The 21,074-nt window shown below is 36.5% G+C and overlaps 1 long non-coding RNA gene and 1 other non-coding gene across 6 annotated transcripts in view; one reads left to right on the forward strand and one right to left on the reverse strand.

The window, feature by feature from the left end:
* The window catches only part of LOC105483331 (uncharacterized), a 64,105-nt gene that overhangs the window by 36,205 nt on the left and 6,826 nt on the right, over window positions 1–21,074 (reverse strand). For 4 of the 5 annotated variants that reach the window (XR_011609574.1, XR_011609573.1, XR_011609571.1 and 1 more), the window contains exons 1-3: window positions 11,731–11,843; window positions 6,988–7,111; window positions 3,512–3,563 (exon numbers count right to left, since the gene is read on the reverse strand). This is a non-coding gene — a long non-coding RNA (uncharacterized lncRNA). Of the gene's footprint in view, window positions 1–3,511; window positions 3,564–6,987; window positions 7,112–11,730; window positions 11,844–21,074 lie in introns of those variants that run through there. The other variant, XR_011609570.1, reaches the window with a different exon arrangement.
* On the forward strand, window positions 18,002–18,103 carry LOC112426975 (U6 spliceosomal RNA). Its single transcript, XR_003018382.2, has one exon. It is a non-coding gene; the product is annotated as a U6 spliceosomal RNA (small nuclear RNA).

Consider the following 21,074-nt stretch of genomic DNA (forward strand, 5'->3'; position numbering starts at 1 on the left):
GGATTTTCAAATTCCCCATGGGGATGTGTTCAGAGGTAGGTTTTCCCCCTTTCACACTTTGGGAACTCATAGTTTTTCATCTGTTTCACAGAATTTGCAGTGGCATGCCACTTCTTTAAAAGGATATGTGAATTCTTTTGGTTTTCCTAGCACATTTCTGGTGTGGTTCTCAGAGCAGAAGATCATGGGGTGAATCTCCACATGCCATTCTGTCCATCCATATGGGAGCTACACATTAGCCCTGTTTTCTAGTCACCTTCTTCTTTCAACACTGCTCCCTTTCCTTCTTATTTTTTTCTCCTCACTGGATAATTTCAAATGACCTGTATTTGTGTTTACTATTTTTTTCTTCTGCTTGACAATTTTCCTATTGATACTCTCTATTGTATTTTTTACTTCATCCATTGTATTCTTGAGCTCCAGAATTTATGTTTTATTCTTTCTTATTTTTATCTCTTTATGGACTTTGTCCTTTTGTTCATAAATTACCTAATTTTTTCAAGTTACCTATTTGTGTTCTCTTGTAGCTTGTTGAGCTTCCTTGAAATAATTCTTTTTTTCTGGCAGTTTATGATCTCCATTTCTTTAAAAATCTGTTACTGGAATGTTGTGTTCCTTTTGTCATGTCATGTTTTCTTAATTGTTTGTTTCTTGTAGCCTTGCTTAGATGTCTTCAAGACTTTATTGACTGGTTTTGTGGGGAAAAAAAGCTTCAGTATGAGTGGGTGTGAGAATACTGGCTTAGTGTAATGTGGTTGTTCTGACTCTGGTGAGGGAAGAGCATAGTCCCTATGTAGCTCCATTACCTGAGGTTAATATTGGCAAAGACATCAGGAATCTTCAGTGGCCAAGGCTGTGGGTTTCTACAGCAGCAGTGAGGACTTTGTGGGTCTCTGGTGGCAAAGACTGCTAGGATGCTCCCAATCTCTTTCTCTCTCTCTTTTTTTTTCTTGGTTTATGGAAGATGTCATGGCCAAGAAGATTCTTCTTGGCACCAGTTGTAGCTTCCACACATGCTCACATTGGCAGTGTCACTGGTGTCTAATATGTGACAACTGTGGAGCGGCCATTGAGCCAGGGTCTTGAGGGCAGGCTCATGTGGAAGGATTGAAGCTCCAGGGTCCAGAGCAGCAGTAATGCCAGTACCCAGCATGCCAGCACCCCCACTGCAATGTTAGTAACAGTATGCAAGACATGGATGCCTACGAAGCAGTTCGGGTGTGGGGTACAAAGTGCAGGCAAACAAAGAGACGTAGGTCCTGAATCCAGACATGAGAGCTCTCACAGTGGCAGTGGCTTTTCTTTTCCCTTCTCTTCTCTTCTCTTCTCTTCTCTTCTCTTCTCTTCTCTTCTCTTCTCTTCTCCTCTCCTCTCCTCTCCTCTCCTCTCCTCTCCTCTCCTCTCCTCTCCTCTCCTCTCCTCTCTTCTTTTCTTTTCTTTCTTTTCTTTCTTTTCTTTTTCGAGATGGCGTCTCACTCTGTTGTCCAGCCTGGAGTGCAGTGGCATGATCTCAGCTCACTGCAACCTCTGCCTCCTGGGTTCAATCTATTCTCCTGTCTCAGCCTCCTGAGTAACTAGGACTACAGGTACCCACCACCACGCCCAGCTAATTCTTGTATTTTTATTAGAGACAGGGTTTCGCCACACTGGCCAGGCTGGTCTCGAACTCCTGACCTTGTGATCTGCCTGCCTCAGCCTCCCAAAGTGCTGGGATTACAGGCGTAAGCCACTGCACCTGGCCTAGCAGTGGCTTTTCTGTCCTAGGCATGGACTGTCATGAAGTGGCCACAGAGTTGGGGTCCAGAAAGGGGGTGTGTGTGGAACAACCACAGTTCCAGAGTCTGTAATGCAGATGGCCTGATGCATTGATAGCTCTTTTACCTGTGTGTGCTGCAGAGTAACTGTGAAGCCAGCATCTGGAGCATAGGTATACACAGAGTGACCATATCTCTAGTGTCTAGGGCACATGCTAGCGCAAAGTGGTAGTAGCTTCAGTGTTTGAGGCACAGATGCACATGGAAAGTCACAGTTCCAGGGTCTGGGGAGTATGCAAAGAGTGCAGGGCATGGAATTGTCTCAGAGCAGTGCAACAGTGATTCCAACTCCTTCCTGGAGCTAAAGGGCAGAGTAGTGTCTCTCTCTCCAGGGGGTCTGCAGTAGTAATGGCTGTTATTACTTCAGTGGTAAAAGCTGATGATATCTTCTGTGGGGCAGACCACTGAGTCTGCACTGATGAACACTAAGGGCACTCAGCAGGGAGTTCAAAGCTGCCACAGGTGCTGTTGAGGTCCTTAGCGGCAAAGGCTGTTGGAGTCCTCTGCAAAGCAAGTCACTGGGCACAATAGTGGCACCCACCATGTGGCTGATACTGAGAATTCTCACTCTGCTACTTTGTTCCGAGCCATCTCTAGATGTCTCCACGATGCCAATTTCCCCAGCAATCATATCTGAGTGGTTGTTCATTGCTTTTTGCTTCATTGTATTGCTGCAGGTTCTTAATTGACTCTTGAGCCCTCCTAAAGCTATTTTCATTTTTTGATAGTGACGTGAGAGCCACTGTGAGAGCTCTCATGTCTGGATTCAGGACCTACGTCTCTTTGTTTGCCTGCACTTTGTACCCCACACCCGAACTGCTTCGTAGGCATCCATGTCTTGCATCCATGTTTTTGTGTGGTGGAATGAAGGCTGATATCACCTATTCCACTATTTTGCTGATGTTCCCATCATCAATTATTTTACACATATCTAAATAATCATTAGAAAGGTGTCCTTTGTTTACCCTATTTCTATTTGTTGTCACTTATCCATGTAATATAAACTGTTTATACTATAATATTATTTACTTTCCCCTACATTTTGATTTTTAATAGCTATATAGTATGCTCTTTTTGGATTTACCACATTCTATTTAACCAATTCCCTGCAGGCATATGCTTAGGTTATTTATTGTATTTTGACATTAGAAATAATATAATGATAAATATGTACACACTTCTTTGTGTATATCTCAATGACTTTTAGGATAATATTTAATAAATAAATTAATGAGTAACAGGTTATGCACATTTTTAGGCCTTTGATACATATTGCCAAAGTGCCTTCCAAACAGGATGCATTAATTTTCACCCTACCAGCTATAGACAAAAAATTTCCATTTTCCTGGACTAACAGTTATATTGTGTATTATTTGGGAATTTTTGATAGTTGATTCTATTTTTTTACTCTCCTTAGCTGGCATTTGTTAAAATGACAAATAATGCTAGAAGATTATTGATAATGTCAGTTAGGAAATGTACAGTACTCAAAGTCAGAGCATATAAAAGCCCTCCGCATCTGTATGCCATTGTACATAAGGTATTAAGTGATTATTTGTTTATTTGTCCATTTATAAAACATATTGTAGAGAGATTAAACTGTGTCCTAAAAGAGACGGTAACCTGTGTTATACTGAAGTATTTATTATTACAGCATATGTAACAGATAATATTTGTTTACATTTTTAATTACTTACATTTTCAGCCAAGAAAATCTCTGAGGATAATGCTTCATTTATAAGAGTGTCCCTGCAAAAGACAACATAATGTAATCACATATTACCAACAATTCCATGACAACGATGCAGTGGTTTTAAAATGACTTCCAAATAAAGGCTTAATTATAGCAAGCTATAAAAAAATTAAACAAGATACAATAATGGCACTAAAATTAAATTAAGGAAAAATAGCACAGTACATAGAGATGTGAATAGAAATGAAGATCCTGAAACTAAATACCTGGCATATTGTCCATTATGTTCTGAAATCCCATTGTTAGCGTCTAATTGCTCCTTCCTCAGAACTCACAATGTTGGGTACAAATGAACCATAGGGCTACACTCAATAATCAGAACTGATTCAATATATGGAAGAAAGAAGAATCTTGTCATTAAAAGTAATTCATACTTTTTTATTCCAGTGAGGTCGGTGGGGAGTGGAGTTGTGTGAGCAAAATCACATTAGTACAAGAGCAGGAACCACATCATCCTATCCAGCTTTTCAATGTAACATGCATAACATTCACTAAACAGGCTGAAAGTATCTAAATGGCAACGTTTCTTATGGTTTGGGAGCTTTTTTGAATTAATATATATTTTAGTATGTAGATATCTCGTACCTCATGGTCCTAAAATTTTTAATAAAGTGAGGGAGCCATGGTGAAAACAACTCATAAGAACTTGGTGAAGTACAATCAGGAATGTATGATAGAAAGCAGAAAGGTATATCTTTATGTTAGTATGTTAATAGCTAAAACACTTTTTCTAATATGCATGACATATTTCTGCTTTATGAATGTAGAAACCTAGTAATATCAACCTATATTTTCACAAAGCTGCCCTTACAAAACGAAATAAGGTAACCCTTGTTAGTCACATTGGATTCAACCAACCCATATTATATGAGATTTGAGCTGATCTGACTGCACTCTATTTGTGAACTCAGTCTTCTTATGGCAAATACACTTTAAATAAAGTTCCTAATGATGTTTATTTTTAAATCACCTCTGGAGTGATAGAAGAAGGTTTCAGACAATGTGAGGGAAACTATGGAAGATGAACTTGTACTATCGTATAAGAGGATTCAAGAAAATGTTATTGGTTCAGCTGGATACATTCATACGATATAACTAAAATGCAAACTCCAAAAGGAGGGCCAAAACTATAACTTAGAAAATCATTTGGCTGCAATTGACTTTGTTGTTGCTTCTCAAAAATGTACAGAGGTGTTTCATACCCATCTTAACTGGCTTATGACAAAGGTCCATAATAATTATCTCCATTTTATAATTAAATAAAATTCAATGAAAAGCAAGTGACTTCCCTGAGACATTTTTATCTTAGGTGAAACCAGAATACATGCTGCATTTATTCTGTTACTTGATGCCACAATGTTTGTAGCTCCCAGATTCCCCTGTGTCACTTATTAAAATAAGTTTCCCAGGACCCAACATAGGCCTTTTGAATCAGAACCTTCAGGGAAGGATACTGAGAAAAAGCATTTTATTCAAGGATCCAGGTGATCTTTATCGAAAAGCTTTGGCAAACTTTGCACTGTGAACTTAATGCCGTCAAGGTCAATGATTTGACCTTTATGGGAAGCAAGTTTAAAGTCAAAGTGTACAACCTCCAATTTGAGACAGTAAAAAAGACAAGATACAGCTTTTCTCTCATAAGATCCTGTCATCAATAACTCAGCCTACAAGCACACATTTCACAAAGTTTGACTTTCCTAACTCAAAAATTCCTGCCTATGGAAACTGACCTAACAAGAAACAACATTCAGTTTTTTCCCAACTTTATCATTGAGAACAGTACTACTACTAACACTCATTGAGGATATTCAATGTGTATGTTACCATTTTAACTATTAAACTCACTTAATAACTTTAACAACCCCATAAGTTAGGCACAATTATTAATATTAACCCCATAAAGAAACTGAAGCAGATGTGGTTAAGCAACTTTCTCAAGATTATACCACTAATAAGTGCCCAAAGCACAATTTTGAACCAAAAGGTAATAGTGCCAGGGGCCATGCTTGTGTTTAGAATTATAATTTCTGATGTACCCAAATACCCTAAATTTTGTAGAGAGAATTTAATTTCTAAAAAAAGAGAGTTCTAAATGTGCAAAGAAACTTTTCCCAATAGAAAACACTAAAAAATTTTGGGTAAAAAAGAATGTCTGAGATAGTGGGGAAAATAAGAGATTTCCTCAGAGGCAAGGAATCACAAGAAAGTCAGTCCGCAGTAGCAAGGAAGCCTTGAAGCTTTTTGCCTTGAAGGCATTTGCTGACCTGTCATGGTCAAAGGTGCCATTATGAGAAAACAGAGCAGGGCAAAGCTAGGACCAGAACTAGTTAGAGGTAAGATAATCTCCTCACAAAGATGGGACCCCCAGAAGTATGAAGCCTTCTGTCAGTGACCTAAGAAACAACCTACCACTTTAAAGAACACTTGCCTTTTTTAGCTTTGATTCTGGGTAAACTTAGGAGAAAAGCTAAGGAGGAGAACAGTTTCCCAAAAAAATTTCCTAATTGTAACGCTATACTCACAGGGTTTGGGAACTGGAATTCAAATTCCTATTTGGCCCCTGAAAATCTCAAGGCAAATGTTTAGTTTAAAATATACCTCAGTTAATTATTTCTCCACGTTCCTAGTATAGGCATATACAAATCTCCTATGGAAAATCCATCTTTAAATCCAGTTCTCAAAGAATTACCACGGATAAGATTTCAAGTCTTAAAAACACAGTTTCATAACTGAAGCTGTTCCTTCAACATATGGTAAGAAGCCACCAAGAAAGAGTGAAAGCAGAAACAAAAAAATTTCACAATCATACTTACAAAGACTGAAGGCATGTGAACTAACAGATACAGAATATTAAATTAGAATATTTAACATATTTTTACAAATAAAATATAGAGTTATTCCTGTGATGAAATGGACATTGGGCAGATTTGGAAAGATATCAAATAGAATTTCTGGAAAAATAAGATGTAATTATTGTGTTAAGAAGATCATGAGATAACTAAAAAGAACATTCAGACAAAGCTAAAGAGAAAATCATTAAATTGAAAGATTCTAAAAGTAGCCAGATGCAGGACAGACTAGATGAAAAGAAACAATAATTACACAGACAACTGGTTTTTCAACAAGAACAACAAAGAGAAAGAAGCTCAAATATTGTCAATCAGCTAAATAACTGGAAATATTGAATTACATATTTAGCAGAAAGAATATTCAAAGAAGAAAAAATACAGATTTTTTTTTTAATTAGGAAAATTGATTGTGCAAAGGTAAAAGACTCTCATGAAACAAAATCCTTTGGAAGACTAAGGCAGGAGGATGGCTGGAAGCCAGGATTTAGAGACTAGCCTGGGTAACAAATTGAGACCCCCGATTATAAAAAATATTTCTTAAAAAAAACTAGGCAGGCATTGTGGCACTCACCTGTAGTCCCAGGTGCTTAGGAGGCTGAGACTGTAGGACCACTTGAGCCCAGGAGTTCTAAGCTTCTGTGATCTAAAATTATACCACTGTACTCCAGTCTGAGTGACAGAGTAAGATCCTGTCTCTAAAAAAAAAAAAAAAAATTAAAAAAGAAATTCTCAAGGATGTACTTCCTTCAGGAAGAAATGTCTGAGAAAAAAAAAAAAAACAAAGCAGTTGGAGAAGGAAAATGTTAAACTAGACATATTTACTCTATAAAACTATAATGAAAGTAACTACTTTGTGGTGTTGATATAAAATCAAGAAATAATAAAAATCCCATACAACAATAGCATATTAAAAAGCAGGTGATCAGATTTAAAACATTTAAATGCTAGCATTATTTGAGAGAATGATGAAGATTTTATTAATTGTAGGTTTTGTTAAATTTAACACACATGATTAAATATCCTAAATTAATAAAATGTTAATGTATAACTTCCCAATTGATCAAGAAAAGTGTAAGAGCAATTAACAACTGTTATCCAAATGTTTTTGATGGAGAGAATCTTCTTTTTTTTCATGCTTTCTTATTTGTTTCCATTTTGTGGTTGTTAATCAACATTTTTACTCTTTTTATTTTTATTGTATTATATTGTATTGTATTTATTTATTTATTTTGAGACAGAATTTCACTCTTGTTGCTCAGGCTGGAGTGCAATGGTGCCATCTCGGTTCACCGCAACCTCTGCCTCCTAGGTTCAAGCAATTCTGCCTCAGCCTCCCAAATAGCTGGGATTACAGGCATGCACCACCACCCCTGGATAATTTTGTATTTTTAGTAGAGACGGTGTTTCTCCATGTTGGTCAGACTGGTCTCAAACTCCCAACCTCAAGTGATCCACCCACCTCGGCCTCCCAAAGTGCTGGGTTACAGGCCTGAGTCACCACACTGGGCCAAGTTGCTGTTATCTTGAGGTCATTATTTACTTCAGCATAATCTAACTTATTTTCAGTGACTCAACAAAGAAGGAACTAAACTTCTATAATTTCAACTGATATGATTTTCTGTAAAGAACAGACACGACCTGTTATAGACAAACTATTGGAATTTAAGAAAGAATTTTCTTAGGTGAAAAATATTAGAAAGTTCAATATACAAATATATGAAAGTTCAAATTTATGTAACAGAATGACTCAGAAAGTGTTATTAATCTAAAAGTAAATTATAAAAGCATTTAAAAAATAAGGTACTATATGTAAATCTTAAGAAATGAAAGAACATTATGTAGAAAATTAGAAAATATTATTGAAAGACATTAAAGACCTAAAGCAAACACAGAAGTACACCATGTACATAGATAGAATCAATTTTGTAAAAATATGAATATTTCCCAAATTGGTCTATAGATTGAAGGCAATTTCAACCAAATTGTAGGCTTTTTTTTCTAATGGAGGTTAATTAACTTATTCTATTATATAGAGAAGATTAAAGAGAAAGACTATCCAATTTACTACTAAAAAATACAAGATAGAGGACTTTCCTATTAAGTATCAAGGTTAAGAATAAAGTTAACATGTTTAAATCAGTGTTATATTGATACATGAATAGGTAGGCCAATGCAATAGTGGAAGTAAGCACCAAAAGAGCCCTGTAAGTACATGGAGACTTGAGCAATGAGAGACCAGGATATTCAGATAGGTTGGAATAAGTAGACCATCGCATAATTGGTATAGTTATAATTGGTTATCCACACAGAGATACATTAAAAAAAAAAACAAAAAAACGCTACTTTAAACCTACACAAAAAAATCAATTACAGAAGAATTAGAAACATACATTACCAAAACAAAAATTTTTGTATTTCAGAGAAAACTATTATTTGGTTAGAAAGTATTTTTTAAATAAAACACTAAAGCTCAAAATATAAAGGAAATGTAAAATTAACCTTACTAAAACTTATATTTTATATCCATTAAATGACACCATAAGAAGAAAAATGCAAAGTATAATTAGTACTGCGAGAGAGTAACTGCAAAACAAGAGACACAGAATTAGCATTTGTCATATATAAAGAATTCCTCCAAGTTAATAATAAACTCATAGGAAAATTGAGCAAAAGTTGTAAACAAACATTTTTAAAAAGATAAATAGCATGCCAATGTATTAAAAAATTATTCAACCTCCTTAGTAATCAGAGAGAGGCAAATTAAACTCGTAACAATATGATATATATAATCCTCTCACTCATTAGGTTGATAACAATTACAACCTCAGTAAATATTAAGGTTGACTTATTTAGAGTAGGGAATCTCTCACATAAGGCTGGAACTACTAAATAGCATAAAATGTAAAACAGTTGGCATGAATTAGCTAGTAAATTCAAATGTGCACATATCCTTTGACTCAGCAATTTTAATTCTAAATATATAGCTTAGAGCAACATATTTTATACATACACACACACACAGAAAGAGCGAATGAGAGAGAGAGAGACAAACAAATATAAGAATGTTCACAACAATATAGTCATACCAAAAACAAACACATTTTTAAACCTGGAAACAATCTAGATGTTTACCAAGAGTAGAATGGATTAAAAATATGTGTTAAAAATTAGATTATCATTTGAAGTGAAAATGAATGACATGAGGACTTACAAATGGATAAATCTTTTTAAAAATAAAGCCATAATGTTCAATGAAAAACAGTAATTCATCAAAAGATATAGACAGTACTTTTCATGTCTGTTAAGTTCAAAAATAAAAGGTAAACACATATTATTCCAGGGTGAATGTATATGTGACAAAATAAAGACAAGCAAATTGTACCTATATGTTTTATGTACTTTTTATGTATGGTCTATGATATGGTTTGGCTGTGTCCCCACCCAAATCTCATCTTGAATTGTAGTTCCCCCATAGTCCCAACGTGTCCTGGGAGGGACCCAGTGGAAGGTAATTTAATCATGGGGGCATTTAACCTCATGCCATTCTCATCATAGTGAGTGAGTTCTCATGAGATCTGATTCTTTTATAAGGGGCTTTTCTTCCTTTGCTTGGACCTTCTTTCTCCCACTGTCATGTGAAGAAGGATGTATTTGCTTACTCTTCCATCACAATTGTAAGTTTCCTGAGACCTCCCCAACCATTCAGAGTTGCGAGTCAGTTAAACCTCTTCCCTTTATAAATTATCCAGTCTCAGGTATTTCCTTACAGCAGCATGAGAATGGACTAATACAATCTGTTTCACAAAAAAATTAAAATCAGTAAAAAGTCGTGCCCCAGAACTAAGGTATTTACTGTGTACTGGTTACTGTATCCTGCATCCTCTTTAAGCTTTAACTGTAGTTCTAATTTCTACATAAGGTTCTCCCAGCTCAGCTTGCTACAAGAAAATTGCAATCAGTTATCATAAAATTTCATTTTCCCTGTTTTATCTTAATAATGTCATGTGAGACACACTACTTATGTATTAGAGATGTAAAGAGATGTGACTTGAGGATTCCTACTGTTTCTATTACATTATGGGACTTTTAATAATAAGTATATCTCCAAATTTAAATATCTGCTGTTTAAGAAATAACAATGTGGACTGTAATGATATGGAAATGCCATTAGCTCTTCCTGGAAGAATCAAATATGTGTTTTGTTTTGTGTAATTTTATTTTCTTGTCTTTTTTGAAGGTATAAGGATGAGAATAAAAAACTTTTAAACTACTCATGAGACATAATATTTAAAGGAAATATAAACCCATTTTCCAATTTTTGTAACTAAAATATATCACTATTTGCTTAAAAAATGAGTGACATTTTCCTTTTACAATATTTTTATCAACTTTTTCTAAAACTACAGATTTCTCATGAGTAGAAAAATTTAACAGACTCAGGTAGACAACCAAAATAGACATTATTAGTAGAGGAAACATCCTGTACTTTGGAAAATACTCAAATTACCCTCAACCCCCAAATAACTGTATACATATATGGATTACACCTGATTAACTAGTGAAATTACTTTAATTAGTTAATAATGGTGATATTCACCTGTCATTTGATTTCAGTATCATCATTTATTTTAGACAGTTACTATTATACATGCATACAGAAAGGCATGCATGCACACACAAATACATGAAATATCAAATGAAAGTTTGATATTAAGACTATAACTAATCTAGTAAATGAGATGAAAATAAAGCAAAAAGCATTTACCCATAAGGAATTTTAAGACCTTGACTTCACAGTGAAATTGAACTTTTAAAAAGCCTCAAGCTTTAATAAAGCATGGATTCATTATCAAAAGTTTCTATGAAGAGGAAAAACAGGAATATATTAATTGATTTGAAGAAACTAAAAATAAGATGACCACAGCCTTTAAAAAGAGAACATGGAATTATGAAAGTGTGTGGTAAAGACACATTTAATGCTACACACTTTGAAGTAACCATCACCTTTAGAAATTACCAGTCTTGGCCACATTGCACTGAGATATATCCCTAGTCACAGATGACTCTGAGCACTCTGGCTCTTGTTGATTATATTCTAAAAGTGTCATAACAGTTTTTAGTTGCAATTCTGAATGAGAATAAACTTAATAAAAAGTTTTTTTAATAAAATAATTGTAAATTTTAGGTTATATCTCTGTATTAAGCAGGACTCTGCGGGTTGCAATGAACAGAAATGAACTAAAGCTAGATTAAGACATAAATAAACAGAAAAATCTCAAACATTATAAATGTTATAGAGATATATTCTATATACCCAGGTAGAAAATATACAGCTACACTCCACGAATAGAAAATTTCTTTGGCAGGTTCTTCCTCTGTGAATTGGCTTTCTCTGAGTCTCATGTAGTAGATGGTAGTGAGTTACCCTACACTTCTAAGTTGACAGTTGCTCCCAACTGAACAAAAATAGATTAGTATCAATTATGAATTCCCTGGAAATATCTGCTTGGCTCAATTTAGGCAAAGTAATCTATTTTGGTTCAATCAGCTAGAATAGAAAGATGGTTATGGTCAAGCATAACAGACAAAGGACAATGGGATATGGATATTTGTAAACTGGAAAAATATCCCACAGGGTATTTATTACAGTCCTAGTAGGCATTTATACCTCACCGCCCTCAGCCAATTCACTAACACAGGGATTTGAATTGCCTCAGAGACTCTCTATTTGAACCTACTTCTCTGTAGTAATTGTACTATTACTCCATTGCACAGAAAAACTGGCCTGAGCTAATAGAAATGATTTCAGCTTAACGGGACATACATGCATTTTAATTTTATTTTGGAGAGAATCAGAAGAAAAAACTGGTGCGATCACTGGGCCTTTGGTGCCCCTCTGTGTGAGCATATGGCTGATCTGATTACCTCCAAAGTAATATGGGTTGAACACTAAGGTAGAAAGTGGAGCTTTATTATTTATGATGGATTTATATTTGATTTATATCCTTTTTAGAGATAGTGAACTATTTAGGAACTGAGAAGATAAAGTTTTCAGAGGCAGTATAGTGTATCCAAGCATACCTTGAAGATATGTTGGTTCAGTTCTGGACCACTGCAATAAAATAAATATTGCAACAAAGCAAGTCATGCACAGTTTTTAGTTCCCCATTGCATATAAAAGTTATGTTTATACTATACTGTAGTCTATTAACTATGCAATCACATTATGTCTAAAAAAGTTACATATTTTAATTAAGAGTTACTTTATTGCTAAAAAATGCTGTCAGTTATCTGAGCCCTCAGCAACTTGGAGTCTTTTTGCTGGTAGAAGGTCTTGCCTTGACTGATGGCTGCAGGGCATTGGTTGCTGAATATTAGGGAAGGTGTGGCAATTTCTTAAAATAAGATAACAATGCAGTGTAACACATCGATGGACTCTTCCTTTCATGGAAGAATTCTCTGTAGCATGCAGTGTTGTTTGATAGCATTGTACTGGCACTAGAACATCTTTCAAAATTAGTCAATGCTCTTAAACATTGCCCCTGCTATATCAACTAAGTTTATATAAAATTTCACATTCTTTGTTGTCATTTCAGCAATGTTCATAGCATTTTCACTAGGATTATATTTCATTTGAGGAAACCACTTTTTGTGCTCATTCTTAAGAAGCAACTCTTCATTCATCAGTTTTATCATGAGATTGCAGCAATTCGGTCACATCTCTGAAGATGTGTTCCTCTTCTGATTCCAATTCTGTTCCTGTTTCCACCATATCTGCAGCTACTTTTCCCATTGAAGTCTCGAATCCCTCAAACTCATCCAGTAGTGTTGGAATCAAACTCTTCCAAACTGCTGTTAATGTTGACATCCTGACCATCTCTCATGAATCATAAATATTATTACCTAGAACAGTGAATACTTTAGAAGGCTTTTAACTTACTTTCCCCAGGTCCATCATAGGAATCACTATCTATGGCAGCTATAGACTTGCAAAATGTATTTCTTAAATAATAAAACTCAGAAGTCAAAATGACTCCTTGATCCATGGGATACAGAATAGATGTTGTGTTGGCAGGCATGAAAACAACATTAATCCTGTACATCACCATTAGAGCTCTTGGGTGACTAGGTGCATTGTCAAGGAGCAGTAATATTTGAAAGAAATTTTTTTCTGAGTGATAGTTCTCAACAATGGGCTTAAAATATTCAATAAACCATGCTTACAACAGATATGCTGTCATCCAGGCTTTTTGTTTCACTTATAGAGCATGGGCAGAGTCAATTTAGCATACTTACTAAGGTGTATTAGTCTATTCTCATGCTGCTGATAAAGACATATCTGAGACTGGGCCATTTATAAAAGAAAGAGGTTTAATGGACTTACAGTTCCACGTGGCTGAGGAGGCCTCACAATCATGGTGGAAGGTGAAAGGCATGTCTCATGTTGTGGCAGACAAGAGAAGAGAACTTGTGCAGGGAAACTCCGCTTTTTAAAACCGTCACCTCTCATGAGACTTATTCACTATCACGAGAACAGCATGGGAAAGACCTGCCCCCATGATTCAGTTACCTCCCACTGGGTCTCTCCTACAATGTGTGGGAATTCAAGATGAGATTTGGATGGGGATACAGCCTAACTATATCATAAGGGCTCTAGGGTTTTGGAGTAATAAATGAGCATTCATTTCAGCTTAAAGTCATCAGCTGCATTAGCCCCTAACAAGACAGTCATCCTGGCTTTTGAAGCTTTGAAGCTCAGACACTGACTTATCCTCTCTAGCTATGAAAGTCCTAGATGGCATCTTCTTCCAATAGAAAGCTGTTTTGTCTACATTGAAAATCTGTTGTTTAGTAGAGCCCCCTTCATCAATAATCTTAGCTAGATATTCTGGGTAACCTGGTGTAGCTTCTACTTCACATTTGCTGCTTCACCTTGCACTTTTATGTTATGAAGATGGCTTACTACCATAAACCTCATGAACAAACCTCTGCTGTCTTCAAATTGTTCTTCTGAATCTTCTTTACCTCTCTTAGCCATCATAGAATTGTAGAGTTAGGACCTTTCTCTGGATTAGGCTCTGACTTAAGGGAATGTTGTGGCTGGTTTAGTCTTCTTCCTAGACCACTCAAACTTTCTTTATATCAGCAATAAGGCTGTTTGTTTTCTTAATTGTGTGTTCACTAGAAGAGAACAGCACTTTTGTTTTTTTCAAGAACTTTTTCTTGGCATTAATGACTCAGCTGTTTGGCACAAGAGGCCTAGCTTTTTGCCTCTCTCAGATTTCTACATACCTTCCTCACTAATCTTAATTATTATTTTATTTTTTATTTTTGGAGACAAAATCTCACTCAGTTGCCCAGGCTGGAATGCAGTGGTCTAATCTCGGCTCATGGCAACCTCTGCCTTCCTGGTTCCAGTGATTCTCATGCCTCAACCTCCCAAGTAGATGGGACTGCAGGCTTGAGCTACCACATCCGGCTAATTTTTGTATTTTTTAGTAGAGAAAGGGTTTTGCCATGTTGGCCAGGCTAGTCTCAAACTCCTGACCTCAAGGGATCTGCCTGCCTCAGCTTCCCAAAGTCCCAAGATTATAGGCCTGAGCCATCGCGCCCAGGCTTAATCATTGTTAGCTTTTGAGTTACAGTGAAAAACATGAAACTCTTCCTTCACTTGAATTCTTAGAGGCTTTCGTAGGGTTATTAATTGACCTGATTTCAATGTTGTCATGTCTCAGGGAATAGGGTGGCCTGAGAATAAGGAAAGAGACTGGAGAATGGCCAGCTGGTGGAGCAGTCAGAACACATACAACATTTCTTAATTAAGTTTGTGAACTTATATGAGCACCATTTTTGGTGCCCCAAAATAATGACAGTATTAACATCAAATATCACTGATCACGGATCACCGTAATAGATACAATGGTAATTAGAAATTTTGAAATATTGTGAGGATTACTGAAATATGACACAGAGACATGAAGTGAACACATGATTTTGGAAAAATGGTGCCAATAGAATTTCTGAAGGCTTCCACAAACCTTCAATTTGTTAACAACAACAACAAAAAAGCATTATCTGTAAAGTGCAATAAAGCAAAGTGCAATAAAACAAGGTACACCTGTATAGGTTATGTGTGCTGGCTTTAGAGCCACTACCACTGTCCAAACTGTAGCTTGTGCAGCCTTAATCAAGTTTTTTAACTTCTTTGTTCTATAATATCCTTATCTGTATATTTTGGATTAAAATAAATTAAATAAAGTAATCTTAGCAAACTGCTTACAACAATGCCTGGAAGACTGTAAGTACTCAGTATTCTAGTTGTTTTAGAAGGAGTGGTTTTAAGACTTGCTATATTCCTACAATGTTCTACATATCCCTTCTTGCTTTAGAAGGGATGATTTTAAAACATGGTGTATTCTTGTCAGAGAGCCAGGTACTAAAGCAGATTTATTGTGAAGCTAATTAGAGTTGAATTTCTCGGTTCTGGACTTTCCAAGACTCATCTACCTTTTCTTATATTTCATTTCCTAAGAGCACACACCAAATTGTATAACTCCGAGCCCGGTAAAACTTAGTTCCACCTCTGGTCAAGTTTGGTGGACCCATTCCACCATTCTACTATATCCATATAGTTATTCATAACTATACTAGGAAAATTTATTTAGCTCAGTTTACCAAGATGACAAAAAGAAGAGTTGAGAATGATTGAATACGGAGAAAAAAGAATCTATTCAGTTTACTGTATACAAAACCTTGAGAGTAACTGTTTTATTCTTATTCTGTAAGAATAATTAATAATAGTTTTAAAATATAGGAATCAGATTGCTTGAGCTCTTGAGTTAGAGACTGCAGTAAGCAATGATCACACTACTGTACTCCAGTCTGGGTGACTAAGCAAGACCCTGTCTCAGGGAAAAAAAAAAAAAAAAAAGAGGAATGGATGACCATACAGGGAAGTTTTGACCATAATAAAGTGTATAAAATGTTACTATTTCAACTGTTGACTCCAGAATTCCTCTAAGGGATACAGGTATCTTTGAGAAAACAGTACAAAATTTTTGGAGTAGTATATGGGACTTCCAGACCCTGGCTGGTTGGCCCTAAACTATGAAAGAAAGAAATTGCTGTCTAGAAATAAAAAGAATGGGAATTCCCGCAAGTAGCCTGCAAAAGAAAGACTGAGGAAGAGGAAGGGAAGAAGAAGAGTAGCTACACATTGTACAAAATGACTGCTTCCAGAGAGCCTTCCAAATTTTCTTTCTGGAGTGATCTCAGCTCACTGAAACCTCAACCTCCTGAACTCAAGTGATCCTCACACCTAAGCATGTAGAGTAGCAGGGACTACAGGCGTGGGCCACCACATCCAGCCAATTTTTTTTTTTTAATTTTTTGTAAGGATGGGATTCCACCATGCTGCCCAGGTTGGTCTCAAACTCCTGCGCTCAAGTGCTCCTCCCACCTAGCCCTCCCAAAGTGCTGGGATTACAGGTGTAAGCCACCAGGCCTGACCTCTCCAAATTTTCAATAAAGCGTTTAGAATTCATAAAAGTTGTGGAAGTGAATACTTATTTTTGAATCTGAAGATGCAGTTGAGTTCCTCTGATGAGGAACTGAGTTAGCTTATGAGGATGCATGGCCTATAAACATGTAATCACCAAGGGAATACATACAAATCTCAGGGAGGGTGCCATAGTTTATGTGTTCCCAGAAGCAGACATTGAGACAACAACTGTAGTGCAAGTTGGTTGTTGTTGCTGTTGTTGTTGTTGTTTGAGTAAGAGTCTTGCTCTGTTGCCCAGGCTGGAGTGTAGTGGCGCAATCTTGGCTCACAGCAACCTCCATCTCCCAGGTTCAAGTGATTCTCCTGCCTCAGCCTTGCAAGTAGCTGAGATTACAGGCATGCATCACCACGCCCAGCTAAGTTTTGCATTTTTAGTAGAGCTGGGATTTCGCCATGTTGGGCAGGATGGTCTCGAACTTCTGACCTCAGGTAATCCACCCAGCTCGGCCTCCCAGAGTGCTGGGATTATAGGCATGCGCCACCTGACCCAGCCTATAGTGCAAATTGTTTATTCAGAAGGAGAAAAAAAACCACCACTAGGCCAGGGAGGAACTGAGACAAGGAAGAGAAGATAGTCAAAGACATTCATTATTAAGCCATTTACCACTGTGGATGTGGACTTCATCATGTCAGGGAAGGGGAGTCCTTGTAAAACACACTCCTCAGAAGTATTTTCTGAGGAACTGGGGTATGTATATATAATTCTCGTGGGTCATTGTTTGAGGGCTATTCACAGAGGAGATTCTTTGGCACCTCTGACCCCAAGAAATAAGGTAAATATATGCAGGTGCTTGAGGCTGAAATTTGGGTTAGGGAATATGGACAGGTTACCAACATCATCTCCTCTGTAGAGTTTGGACATCCATTGGCTCTGAAATTAACATGAGTTTCAAGGCAAGTTCAATAGATTTCTGAAGGTCAGAGAAACTCTTACCATCTCCTGAATGGCATGACAGTATTTTATTTTGCTTTAAATTTGTCCTCACAGGGAATTGATTCTTTCTAAGAAAGTCTTTATACAGCGCTGCTTTGGCAACATATATACTAAAATTGGAACAATTCCGAGAATATTAGCATAGCCGTGTGAAAGGATGACATGCAAATTTGTGAAGCATTATATATACATATTTTTACAGGGTGACTATAGTCAATAATCATTTAATTGTACATTTTAAAATAACTTAAAAAGTCTAATTGGATTGTTTGTAACAAGAATAAATGCTTGCGGGTGAATACCCTATCTTTCCTGATGTGATTACATATAGCATGTCTGTATCAAAACATCTCATGTACCTCATAAATATATATACTACTATGTACCTGTAAAAATCAAAAATTAGAAAAAGAGAAGCAAGTCTCCATACAGATAGGACTAGGGAATATGTTACTTGAGAGACTGATCTGTACTTTTCTCCTGAAACCTTCAGATTCTAATGATTCTCTTCCAAATATCCATGTTCTCTGTCCAAAGCGTTTTTGGGGGGCATCTTGGGATGGTTTCTTTGCATAATGCTATTAAACTAGTGTAGAAGCTGTCATGCTTCAACTTTAAGTACATAGTCTTTTAATGGCATTTGATGACATCTAATTTCTCCAAGAATCGCCTTTTTATTTTAATGCTGTTATCTCTGTTTATTCCTCCCAGTCCATAATTTGCTGTACTGGAGAGTTATTCTTCTTGCTTTTGGAAAGAAAGACAAAAAATCCAGATGTAGTCCAAATATAAACTGTTCACAGAATTACATAAATACCATTCCATTCCCAGTATAATACATGTAAGCACATGGACATCTCTCGCTCCAACTCTAATTGCTCCAGAGCTTAGCTGTTTAACCATTTTAAATAGCATTGAATGGTCTCTGTAGGCATCACATTTGATATGTGTAAGTATTCAATACATACTTATAGACTGGTACATAGAAAGGGGAAAGACTATCACTTCACTTATTTTGAAATGATACACAGGTTTAATAGAAATAGAAATGTAAATCAATAATTTGGGGAAATACATATTATTCTTTCAATAATTTCTCTAAAAGTTTTTATTTTTTGTTGTTTTAACTCTAGTATTTCAATTATCTTTTTTTCCCTCATAGTTTCAATCTGAGTATTGAATTTTCTTTGGCCTGAAAACATTTTAGTTCCTTTCCAAGTTAACAATGACTTCTTTTTCTTCTACCTTTTTAATGTCCACAATAGAGTCTCTAATACGGGGGCCATCCCAGCCTCCATGATTATGAAGACAGCACTGGTTCTCTTCCTTCATAGTTCCACGAGGGTTATCATTCTGCTTTTTCTCTACTTCAGGTGGAAGTGTTTCTTCTGAACCAATTATCTTCCCATCTTTGTCCTCTGAAGAATCAGTTTTCCACTCCCAGCTATTTTCTTTCTTAGGGTAAGTTTTATGTCTGGGTCATTTTGCTTATTTCTCTACCCTCTTAAAACCTGAATTCCTCTGCCTTAGAGAATTCTCAACTTCATGTATTATTTGACATGTTTAAAATTTCTTCGATTCTAAGGGAATTTTCTCTTACTGGTATGTGAGAAGCACAAAACAGGTCATCACTTCAAAAACACAGAAACATATGTTTCCTAAAGAAAGAACCCACAGCTACATTTTGCAGGTACTGTGAAAAACATCTTGTAAGTGAATTATCCAACTACTGTGTTTTATCTTCCCTTATCCACTACTAGGTACAAATTCTGGAAATTATTGAACTCTGAAAACACTTCACGAATGATTATGAAGGAGTTATTCTTAACTTGACCATTTTTGTAATTCATTGGCCATACCCTGATATTCATCTTCCTAACAACACTAAAGATGACTGACTACTTACAAGAAAACTGATTCTTTGTGGAAATAACTTCTAATAACTAAACATTTGTCTCAATAGCTTCAATATTTTGTTAGGAAAAGTTGATAGTTGTCAAAAAAAAAATACCTGATGTAGGAGGAAAGTGAAAATGACACTGTCATCTAGAGAACTAGAAGGGAGTGAATGATGGCCTTTGACCTACCCTTGAAAGAGTTGTTCTTGTATAATACAGTCATTTAAGAAGAAGGAGCCAGGGTAATTCTATGGGTAAATACAGTCTTTCTTAGCTATGGGTCAGGGGAGTGGGGTTAGCAGGTGTGTGTATGTTATAGGGGGTTGCTTCATTCAGGCTTTTCCCCAAACTCCAGTCCCAGGAAGAGAGAATTCAAAACAAAGCAAAAATTGTTAAGCCTTCACCGGACTATCTATCCACCTCCTCCGACCTAAGAGTAAAATCAGGAAAGCATACACAGCAGCAAATTTGGCAAGGGAAGGCCTTGTCCACGTGCCCTATCCGGGGCTAGCAAGAGTACTTTATTCTTTAGCCTATGCATATGGAACTGCTACGGTTTCTTCAACCCTCTCAGTTGAGGCATTGTAACTGTAATATTGTAGCAGCCTTCCTAGAGTGATGGGATTCAAATCAATCCAGAGAAGCAGTGTTACACCGTGTTATGTTTTGATTGTATCCCCACACCCAAATTTCATTGTCAGTTATAGTTACCATAATCACCATGTATGGTGGGAAGGACCAGGTGCAGAGAATTGAATCATGGGGACTGTTTCCCCCATCCTATTCTCATGACAGTGAGTTCTCATGAGATCTGATGGTCTTATAAGGGTCTTCCCCCTTCGCTGGGTTCTGATTTCTTCTCCTCTCTATCATCATGTGAAGAAGGACATGTTTGCTTCCCTTTCCGCTATGATTGTAAGTTTCCTGAGGACTCTTCAGCCATGTGAACTGAGTCAATTAAACCTCTTTCCTTTATAAATTACCGTGTCTCTGGTATGTCTTTATTAGCAGCATGAGAACAGACTAATATACACTCACTCTGCAGGGAGGTCAGTGCAAAGCAAGCCCGGATAGCCTCGGATTGCACGGGCCACAGAGGGGAAAGTGTTGGTAGTTGTAAGTGTTAAGGCAGTGATTAGGTACTTATCTACCAAAGGACAGAAATTCAACTGTGGGGAATCCAGGCCTCCTAGTGGTTGATACTCAGCTGTGGTTTAGGTAAAACTTCCTAAATACATTACTTTGCTTTGTTCAATGATAACAGA

The sequence above is a fragment of the Macaca nemestrina genome, chromosome 11 (assembly GCF_043159975.1).
Source record: "Macaca nemestrina isolate mMacNem1 chromosome 11, mMacNem.hap1, whole genome shotgun sequence".
NCBI lineage: Eukaryota > Metazoa > Chordata > Mammalia > Primates > Cercopithecidae > Macaca > Macaca nemestrina.